Raw genomic sequence first — 11,037 nt, 5'->3', positions numbered from 1 at the left:
AAATGATTTTTAAAATGTTATAAAAAGTTTAGGATTTAGGGTTTATGATTGACGCTTTAGGGTTTGGGGTTTCAAGTTTAATGTTTAGGGTTTAGAGTTTATACCACTTGAGTAAATTATTTTAATAAACAATTAAATAAAATTTATGGACTACTTTTTAAAATGTTATAAAATGCTTAGTGCTTTCGGTTTAGAGTTAAGGGTTTGAGGTTTATTGTTTGGGGTTTAGGGTATATGGTTTAAGGTTTTGAATTTAGGGTGTATAACACTTCCCTAAAATATTTTAGTAAACACTTAGATAAAATTTACAAAACGCTATTTAAAATGTTATAAAATGCTTAGAATTTACAGTTTAGGGTTTATGGTTTGGTGTTTAAGGTTTAGGGTTTCGAGTGTAGGGTTTACGATTTGGGGTTTAGGGTTTACGGTTTAGGGTAGAGTATTTTATATTTATAAAATTCTTAGGGTTTAGGGTTTAGGGTCTAGTGTTTAGGTTTTAGGTTTTGAGGTTTATAACACTTTAGTAAATTCTTTTAATAAACACTTAAAAAAAGTTACAAAACAATTTTCAAAATGTTATAAAATGCTTAGTGTATAGGGTTTAGGGTTCAGGGTTAAGGGATAGCATTTAGGTTTTATGGTTTATAACAATTTAGTAAATTATTTTAATAAACACTTAAATAAAAGTTATAAAACTATTTTTAAAATGCTATAAAATGTTGAGGGTTTATGGTTTACGGTTTACGATTTTAATTCTAGGGTTTAGGGTTTACAGTTTAGGGTTTATAGGACTTTTTTAAATGTTTTTTAGTAAACACTTAAATAAATGTTATAAAAGGTTTTTAAAATTGTTATAAAATTCTTAGTGTTTAAGTTTTAAGATTTTCGATTTAGGGTTTAGGGTTTGGGGTTTAGGGTTCATGGTTTTGGGTTTATAACACCTTAGTAATTGTTTTAATAAACACGTAAATAAAATTTACAAACCACTTTTTAAATTTTTATAAAATGCTTAGGGTTTAGTGTTTAAGATTTTGGGTTTAGGGTTTATGGTTTAGGGATTAGGGTTTAGGATTTAGGGTTTAGGGATTAGGCCTTAGGGTTTAAGTCTTAAGATTTTTGGTTTAGGGTTTATAACACCTTAGTAATTATTTTACTAAACACTTAAATAAAAGTTACAAAAGATCTTTTAAAATGTTACAAAATGCTTAGGGTTTACTATTTAGGATTTGGTGTTTAGGTTTTATGGTTTAGGATTTGGGGTTTAGGGTTAAGGGTTTAGGTTTTAGGGTTTAGGGTGTAGGAAAAAGGTTTATGAAGAAGGGTGGAAAAACAAAGGTCCGGTATCTCATGTACCACAATTTTCTCCCTCCTACACTCACATATCGAGATGTGGTCTTCGCTTATTATAAATACTGATAAAATTCTTAGGGTTTATGGTTTAGGGATGAAGGTTTGGGGTTTAGGGTTTAGGATTTAGGGTTTATAAAATTTTAGTAAATTCTTTTAACAAGCACTTAAATAAAAGTTACAAATAGTTTTAAAATGTTATAAAATTATTAGGCTTTAGCATTTAGGGTTTAAGGTTTATAACAATTTAGGAAATGTTTTTAATATACACATAAATAAACGTTACAAAACACTCCTTAAAATGTTATAAACTAATTATGGTTTAGGTTTTATGGATTACGGTTTAAAGCTTATAACACTTTAGTAAATTCTTTTCATAAACATGAAAAAAATGTTACAAAAGACTTTTTAAAATGTTATGAAATGCTTAGGGTTTAGGTTTTAGCATATAAGGTATAGGGTTTAGGGTTTGGGGTTTGGGGTTTAGGGTTTAGGGTCTAGGGTTTAGGGTTTATAACACTTTAGTAGATTGTTTTAATAAACACTTAAATAAAAGTTACAAAAGGCTTTTTGAAACATTATAAAAGGCTTAGGGTTTAGCGTTTAGGGTTTAGCTTTTTCGGTTTATGATTGATAGTTTAGGGTTTATAGATTAGGATTTAGCATTTATGGTTTAGGTTTTATAACACCTTAGTAAATTAATTTGATAAAAACTTAGGTAAAAGTTACAAAACTCTTTTAGAAATGCTATAAAATTCTTAGGATTTAGGGTTTATAAGACTTTAGTAAATTCTTATAATAAACACTTAAATAAAAGTTAAAAAACACTTTTTAAAATGTTATGAATTGCTTAGGGTTTAGGATTAAGAGTCTAGGGTTCATAAGACTTTAGTAAATCCTCTAAATAAACACTTAAATAAAATTTATAAAGTTTTTTAAGATGTTATAAAATGCTTAGGGTTTAGAGTTTAGGGTTTATGGTTTGGGGTTTGGTGTCTAGAGTTTAGTGTTTATTGTTTATAACACTTTAGTAAATGATTTTAATAAACACTTAAATAGAAGTTACAATATTTATTTTAAATGTTATAAAACTATTAGGGTTTAGCATTAGGGTTTAGGGTTTAGGGTTTAGAGTTTAGGGTTTAGTGTTTACGATTTGTGGTTTACAATTTAGTGTTGAGGGTTTATAACACTTTAGTAAATTATTTTAATAAATACTTAAATAAAAATTACAAAATACTTTTTAAAATGTTATAAAGTGCTTGGGGTTTAAGTTTTAATGTTCACGGTTTCGGGTTTAGGGTTTATGGTTGAGGGTTTAGGGTTTAGGTTTTATGATTTAGGGTTTTGGGTTTACAGGTTAGGGTTGAGGGTTTAGGGTTTGGGATTTAAGGTTTAGAGTTTAGGGTTTACGGTTTAAGGTTTGGGGTTTGGGTTTAGGTTTAGTGTTTAGTGTTTAGCGTCTACAACATTTTAGTAAATATTTTTAAAAAACACTTAAACAAAAGTTACAAAACAAGTTTTAAAATGTTATATAATGGTTAGGGTCTAGGGTTTACGGTTTAGGGTTTAGGGTTTGGGGTTTGGGGTTTACGTTTTACGGTTTACGTTTTGGGGTTTAGAGTTTATGTTTTTTGTTGAGGGTAAAGGGTTTTTTGTTTATGGTTTAGGGTTTACAACACTTTAGTAAATTTTTTTAATAAACACTTAAATAAAAGTTACAAAATTCTTCTTAAACTATTATAAAATTCTTAGGGTTTACGGTTTAGGGTTTAGGGTTTAGGTTTTGGGGTTTAGGTTTTAGGGTGTATGGTTTAAGGTTTATAACAATTTAGTAAATTCTTTTAATAAACACTTAAATAAAAGTTACAAAACACTTTTAAAAATGTTATAAAATGCTTAGGGTTTAGGGTTTAGTTTATAGGGTTTAGGGTTTATTGTTTAGGGTTTAGGGTTTAGTGTTTATTTTTTAGGGTTTAGGGTTTATTGTTTAGGGTTTCGGGTTAAGGTTTTAGGGATTAGGTGTTTACAATTTATAACACTTTAGTAAATGGTTTTAGTAATAACTTAAATAAAAGTTACAAAGCACTTTTCAAAATGTTATAAAATCCTTAGGTTTTAGTGCTTTGGGTTTAGGGCTTAGGGTTTAGTGCTTAGGTTTTGGAGTTTAGGGTTTAGACTTTATAATATCTTAGTAAATTCTTTCAAGCTTTTGGCTTCAGGGTTTAGGGTTAATAAGACCTTAGTAAATGATTTTAGGGTTTATCTTTTAGTCTTTAAGCATTATGATATAGGGTATGGTATTCGGGGTTTAGGGTTTAGGTTTTATAATACTTTAGTAAATTATTTTAATAAACACTTAAATAATAATTACAAAACACTTTCTAAAATGTTATAAAATTCTTAGTGTTTAGGATTTACCATTTGGGGTTTACTGTTTGGGATTTAGGGTTTCGGGTTTAAGGTTTAGGTTTTATGGTATGGGGTTTAGGGTTTAGGGTATAGGGTTTAGGGTATGGGCTTTAGGGTATGGGGTCTATGGTTTAGGGTCAAGGGTTTAGGGATTATAGGTTTAGGGGCTATACTAATTTAGTAAATGGTTTTAATCAAGGCTTAAATAAATGTTGCAAAATTCTTTTTAGAATGATATAAAATGCTTAGGGTTTAGTGTTTGGGTTTTAGGGCTTAGGGTTTACGGTTTAGGTTTTGGAGTTTAAGGTTTAGAGTTTATAAAGCCATTGTAAATGCTTTCAAGGTTTATGCTTTAGGGTTTAGGGTTTATAAGACCTTAGTAAATGATTTTAGGGTTTATCCTTTTGGCTTTAAGTATTAGGATATAAGGTTTGGGGTTTGGGGTTTAGGGTTTAGGGTTTATAACACTTTAGTAGATTATTTTTGGTTTAGGGTTTATAACGCCTTAGTAATTTAATTTGATAAAAACTTTAGTAAAGGTTACAAAACTCTTTTTAGAATTCTATAAAATGCTTAGGGTTTACGGTTTATAAGACTTCAGTAAATTCTTATAATAAACACAAAGTAAAAGTTAAAAAACACTTTTTAAAATGTTATGAATTGCTTAGGGTTGAGGGTTAAGACTCTAAGGTTCATAAGGCTTTAGTAAATCCTCTTAATAAACACTTAAATAAAAGTTAGAAATTTTTTTAAGATGTTATAAAATGCTTAGGGTTTAGAGTTTAGGGTTTATGGTTTGGGGTTTGCTGTTTAGATTTTAGGGTTTAGGGTCTATAACACTTTAGTAAATCATTTTAATAGCCACTTAAATAGAAGTTACAATATGTTTTTTAAAATGTTATAAAATTATTAGGGTTTAGCGTTTAGGGTTTAGGGTTTAGGGTTTAGGGTTTAAGGTTTATATTTTAGGGTTTAGGGTTTAGGGTTTGTAGTTTACAATTTAGGGTTGAGGGTTTATAAAAATTTAGTAAATTCTTTTAATAAACACTTAAATAAAAATTACAAAATACTTTTTAAAATGTTATAAAATGCTTAGGGTTTACAGTTTAATGTTCATGTTTTGGGGTTTAGGGCTTAGGTTTTATGATTTAGGGTTAGGGTTTATAAGACTTGAGTAAATGATTTTAGTAAACACTTAAATAAAATTTCCAAAATACTTTCTAAAATGTTATAAAATGATTAGGGTTTGGGGTTTATGGTTAAAGGTTTAGGTTTAGGGTTTAGTGTTTAGGGTCTACAACATTTTAGTAAATACTTTTAATAAACACTTAAATAAAAGTTACAAAATTCTTCTTAAGCTATTATAAAATTCTTAGGGTTTACGTATTAGGGTTTATGGCTTAGGGTTTAGGGTTTAGGGTTTACGTTTTGGGGTTTACATTTTGAGGTGTATGGTTTAAGGTTTATAACAATTTAGTAAATTCTTTTGATAACCACTTAAATAAATGTTAGAAAACACTTTTTAAAATGTTATAAAATTCTTAGGGTTTAGTTTATAGGGTTAAGGGTTTATTATTTAGTGTTGAGGGTTTAAGGTTTAGGGTATGGGGTTTATTTTTTAGGGTTTATGGTTAAGGGCTTAGGGATTACGGTCTTATGATTTATAACACTTTAGTAAATGGTTTTAGTAAACACTTAAACAAAAGTTCCAAAACACTTTTTAAAATGATATAAAATCCTTAGGTTTTAGGGTTTGGGGTTTAGGGCTTAGTTTTAGGGTTTAGTAAATGATTTCAAGCTTTAGGTTTTAGGGTTTAGGGTTTATAAGACTTTAGTAAATGATTTTAGGGTTTATCCTTTAGGCTTTAAGCATTAGGATATATGGTTTTGGATTTTTAGTTTAGGGTTTAGGTTTTATAACACTTTAGTAAATTAATTTAATAAACACTTAAATAATAGTTACATAACACTTTCTAAAATGTTATAAAATTCTTAGTGTTTAGGATTTACCATTTGGGGTTTACTGTTTGGGATTTAGGGTTTCAGGTATAGGGTTTAGGTTTTATAGTATAGGGTTTATGGTTTAGGGTTAAGGGTTTATGTATTAGGGGTTTAGGGTTTATAGCACCTTAGTAAATGGTTTTAATTAAGGCATAAATAAAAGCTGCAAAATTCTTTTTTAAAATGATAAAAAATGCTTAGTGTTTAATGTTTGGGGTTTAGGGCTTAGGGTTTAGGGTTTATGTTTTGGACTTTATGGTTTAGAGTTTATAAGACCTTAGTAATTGCTTTCAAGCTTTATGCTTTAGGGTTTAGGTTTTATAAGACCTTAGTAAATGATTTTACGGTTTATCCTTTACGCTTTAAGCATTAGGATATAGGGTTTCAGGTTTAGGTTTTACAACACTTTAGTAAATTCTTTTAATAAACACTTAAATAAAAGTTACAAAACACTTTCTAAAATTTTATACAATTCTTAGTGTTTAGGGTTTACCATTTGGGGTTTACTATTTGGGATTTAGGGTTTTGGGTTTAGGGTTTATGGTTAAGGGTTTATGGTTTAGGATTTATAACACTAAAGTTACAATACACTTTTTAAAATATTAAAAAAAATGAGCGTTTACGGTTAAGGGTTTAGGGTTTTGGATTTATTATATTTTAGTAAATACTTTTAATAAACACTTAAATAAAAGTTTAAAATGCTTTTTAAAATGTTATAAATGATTAGGGTTTATGTTTTAAGGTTTGGGGGTTGAGGGTTTACGGTTTCGGGTTTATGGTTTAAGGTTTATAATGCTTTAGTAAATAATTTTAATAAACACTTAAGCGAAAGTTACAAAACACTTTTTAAAATGTTGTAAAATGCTTAGGGTTTAGGGTTTAGGGTTTATAACACTTTAGTAAATGATTTTAATAAACACCTAAATAAAATTTAGAAAACACTTTTTAAATTGTTATAAAATACATATGGTTTAGGTTTTAGGGTTTCAGGTGTAGTGTTTGGGGCTTAGGGTTTAGGTTTTATAACACTTTAGTAAAAAAATTTAATAAACACTTAAATATAAGCTACAAAATGATTCTTAAAATTTTATAAAATGATTAAGGTTTAGGGTATAGCGTTTAGGATTTGGGGTTTACAATTCAGGGATAGGTTTTAGGGTTTGTAGTAATTCAGTAAATTATTTTAATAAAAAGTTAAATAAAAGTTACAAAACACTTTTCAAAATGCTATAAAATACTTAGGGTTTAGGGTTTAGGGTTTATAACACTTTAGAAAATGTTTTTAATAAACACTTAAATGAAAGTTACAAAACACTTCTTAAAATGTTATAAAATGATTAGTGGTTAGGATTTGGGGTTTGGGGTTTGGGGTTTAGGGTTTAGGGTTCATGTTTTAGGATTTAGGGTTTATAAGGATTTAGTAAATTCTTTTAATAAACACTTAAATAAAAGTTAAAAAACTCTTTTTAAAATGTTATAAAATGCTTAGGGTTTAGGGTTTGGGATTTAGGGTTTAAGGTTTAGGGTTTCAGGTTTGGGGTTTAGAGTTTAGGGTTTAGTGTTTATGGTTTATAACGCTTTAGTAAATTATTTTAATAAACACTATAATAAAAGTTACAAAATGATTTTTAAAATGTTATAAAATGATTAGGGCTAAGGGCTTAGATTTTGGGGTTTAGTGTTTAGGGTGGTTTAGTGTTTAGGATTTGTGGTTTATAAAATATTAATAAATGGTTTTAATCAAGGCTTAAATAAAAGTTACAAAATAATTCTCAAATGATATAAAATTATTAGGGTTTAGTATCTACGGTTTGGCCTTAGGGATTTAGGTTTTAGGTTCTATAAGGCCTTAGTAAATGCTTTTAATAAAGAGTTAAATAAAAGTTCCAAAATGCTTTTTAAAATGTTATAAAATGCTAAGGGCTTAGGGTTTAGGGTTTTTGATTTTGGGTTTTAGGTTTACGGTTTAGGGTTTAGGTTTTAGGGTCTATAACACTTTAGTAGATGATTTTAATAAACACTTAAATAAAAGTTATGAAATGATTTTTAAAATGTTATAAAATTCTTAGGATTTAGGGTTTAGGCTTTAGGGTTTAAGGTTTCGGGTTTTGGGTTTCGATTTTAGGGTTTAGGGTTTATAATACTTGAGTAAATTCTTTTAAAAACTCTTGAATAAAAGTTATGGACTGCTTTTTAAAATGTTGTAAAATGCTTAGTGTTTATGATTTAGAGTTAAGGGTTTGAGGTTTATTGATTGGTGTTTAAGGCTTAGGGTTTTAAATTTAGGGTTTATAACACTTTCGTTAAAGATTTTAATAAACACTTAAATCAAATTTACAAAATGCTTTTTAAAATGTTATAAAATGCTTAGAATTTAGGTTTTAGGGTTTAGGGTTTGGGGTTTAGGGTTTAGGTTTTAAGGTTTAGGTTTTAAGGTTTATAAAGCATTAGCAAATGCTTTTAATAAACACTTAAATAAAGGTTACAAAACACTTTTTAAAATGTTATAAAATGATTAGGGTATAGGGTTTAGGATATAGGGTTTATGCTTTACAGTTTAGGGTTTATAACACTTTAGTAAATTATTTTAATAAACACTTAAATAAAAGTTACAAAACCGTTTTTAAAATGCTATAAAATGCTGAGTGTTTAGGGTTTGGGTTTTAGGATTTAGGATTTAGAGTTTAAGGTTTTAAGTCTAGGGTTTAGGGTTTAGGTATTATAAAACTTTAGTAAATTCTTTTAATAAACATTTAAATAAAAGTCACAAAACAATTTCAAAAATGTTATCAAATACTTAGGATTTAGGGTTTACAGTTTAGGGTTTAGAGTGAAGGGTTTATGTTTTAGAGTTTAGGGTTTAGTGTTTATAGCACTTCAGTAAAAAAGTTTAGTAAACACTTAAAGAAAAGTTACAAAACATTTTTAAAATTGTTATAAAATGCTTAGGGTTTAGGGTTTATGGTTTAGAATTTAGGGTTTAGGATTTACGGTTTGGGGTTTACGGTCTACGGTTTAGGGTTAAGCATTTACGGTTTAGGCTTTCGAGATTAGGGTTTGCAGTTTAGGGTTTATAAAACTTTATAAATTCTTAGGCTATAAGTTTTAAGATTTTTGAGTTAGCGTTTAGTGTTTGGGGTTTAGGGTTCCTGGTTTTGGGGTTATTAGACCTTAGTAATTATTTTAATAAACACTTAAATAAAGGTTACAATTTTTTTTTTTAAATGTTGTAAACTGCTTAGGGTTTAGTGCTTAGGAATTAGGGTTTAGGGTTTATGGTTTAGTGTTTGGCATTTACGGTTAAGGGTTTATAGATTAGGGTTTAGGGTGTAGGGATGTACCAACCCACCTTAAGGGGGTACCCACTGCTACGTATTACACATAATGAGTTCATCCTGATGGTGATTAACCACCAAATACTAAATATGTTAGTTTATTTGAAGCAAAATAATTGGATAACTATTTTTTTATTAGAGAATAAATCCATAAGAAGGAAAAATAACTTGATGTAAACATTAAATGATGGATTCAACAATCATTTACAAGATTTTATAATCAACTGAATGATTCACTAACATTTTACAAGATTTTACAATTCATTGAAAGAATTCTAAAACAAGAAATCACATGAAGATAAGGAACATAGGAATAGAAGAGAAATGATGTAGCACAGAACCAACAAAGTGTCACTTTATATTTAATTGTCAAAACCAATTTATCCTATCTAACTTAAACTGTTGACACGACTAGAGAATTGATAAACTTTATAGTATCAATTCTTGAATTGTTTGGGATATCAACTAAGTTGACTAGCCGCTCCAACATCTGCCCTAGCCTTAATTCCTTACTTGTGATAAGGAAGGGAAAGTTTGGAGTCTTATAAAATTTGTACAAAATTTCATACACGATAAATTAAAAAAATGCAAACGCTTATAATGAAATAAAATTTCGTCCATAAGGGTGGTTTGCTAATTAGCACATCTAGTTTCATTGTCAATGAGACCTTCTTGAATTACATTTGCAATATTTAAAATCTGAATTCCTCTTCTTTTGACTTCCTTAGGCGACCTATTGGAACATTCAACTTCAATTTCCTGATTTTGATGTTGTTGTTCAAAAGAGAGACCACATCATAAAAGCTTTACTGAAAGAAATTGAATCTATGTTATTAGAAATATGGCCGAGATGATTGTGCTACTGCAGATGTTGGTGTTGAAGTCATATGGAATGTTGTTTGATAAGTAGTTGGTGCAAGAAATTGAAGATGTTGATCAAATATATAACATTTTCATAAAAATATACTTTCATGGGCATCAAATTATTCTAAATATTTCAAATATTGGACCTTGTCGGCTAGTGATATGTTTCCTAGCAATTGTTGATGAAGTAGTAATTGATGCTCTAATTGTTCCACTTTATTAACAATTCCCTGAATATAATCAATAATATTGGTAGATTCTACTTTTACTCTCTTCCCTTATCTAAACCATCGTCTTTCCTCCTGCTGTAGTTGGGATTAAGATTTTTCTCCTTTAAAAGCTATTTCTTAGGGGTAGAATTTTCTCAAGGTTGAGTTACTTGTTGGGACAACAATTCTCAAATTAGAAGTTATTGAGTTTATAGCTGATTGCATGTGGATGATAAATATATTGGGAAAATATTAAAAATATTGGGCTTTTGTTTCTTCTAACTCTTCCTTTTCTTGGGAAAATTCTTGTTGAGCCTTTTCAATTATAGTGGATATATTTTCATTCCCTTGAACTATCACATTATCTTGAAATTTATTTACATGAGAAATTATTTGCTCGCTCTGGTCGACCAATTGTTGTACAAAATATTATATTGCAATAAGCGGATATTCATTTCTGCTTGGATTATTTATATTAAGTTTTTCTATTTCCTGGTTCTAACATTCTAACTAAATACTCCTTTGTTATTGTTGTCTCCACTAAATCTTGCTACTATCCAAGCCTTATGTTCTTTTTTTATGTTTACTTGAGAAACATAGGATATTAGGAATCACATATGGATTTGTTTATTATTTGGGTATTCCACATCTTTTGTGTAATTATTATTACCTTTTTATATATCTAATGGTTTAATGAAAAAATTTAATTTCCAGTTCACTTTCTGGCATGACCTAAGATTCTTCACTTTTTAGAGAATCCATTGTTTATATTGTATTCTATTTTAAAATATTTATTAGGAAATGGAAATCTGTTCTACTTGGCTATTTTTATGGAAAAACCACCTATTCTATAGCTTCCTATGTGTTCA

The sequence above is a fragment of the Pinus tabuliformis genome, chromosome X, assembly GCF_031772625.1.
Source record: "Pinus tabuliformis cultivar Carrire ecotype Pingquan chromosome X, CPIR1, whole genome shotgun sequence".
Taxonomy (NCBI): Eukaryota; Viridiplantae; Streptophyta; class Pinopsida; order Pinales; family Pinaceae; genus Pinus; species Pinus tabuliformis.
This window is presented reverse-complemented; position numbering follows the sequence as displayed.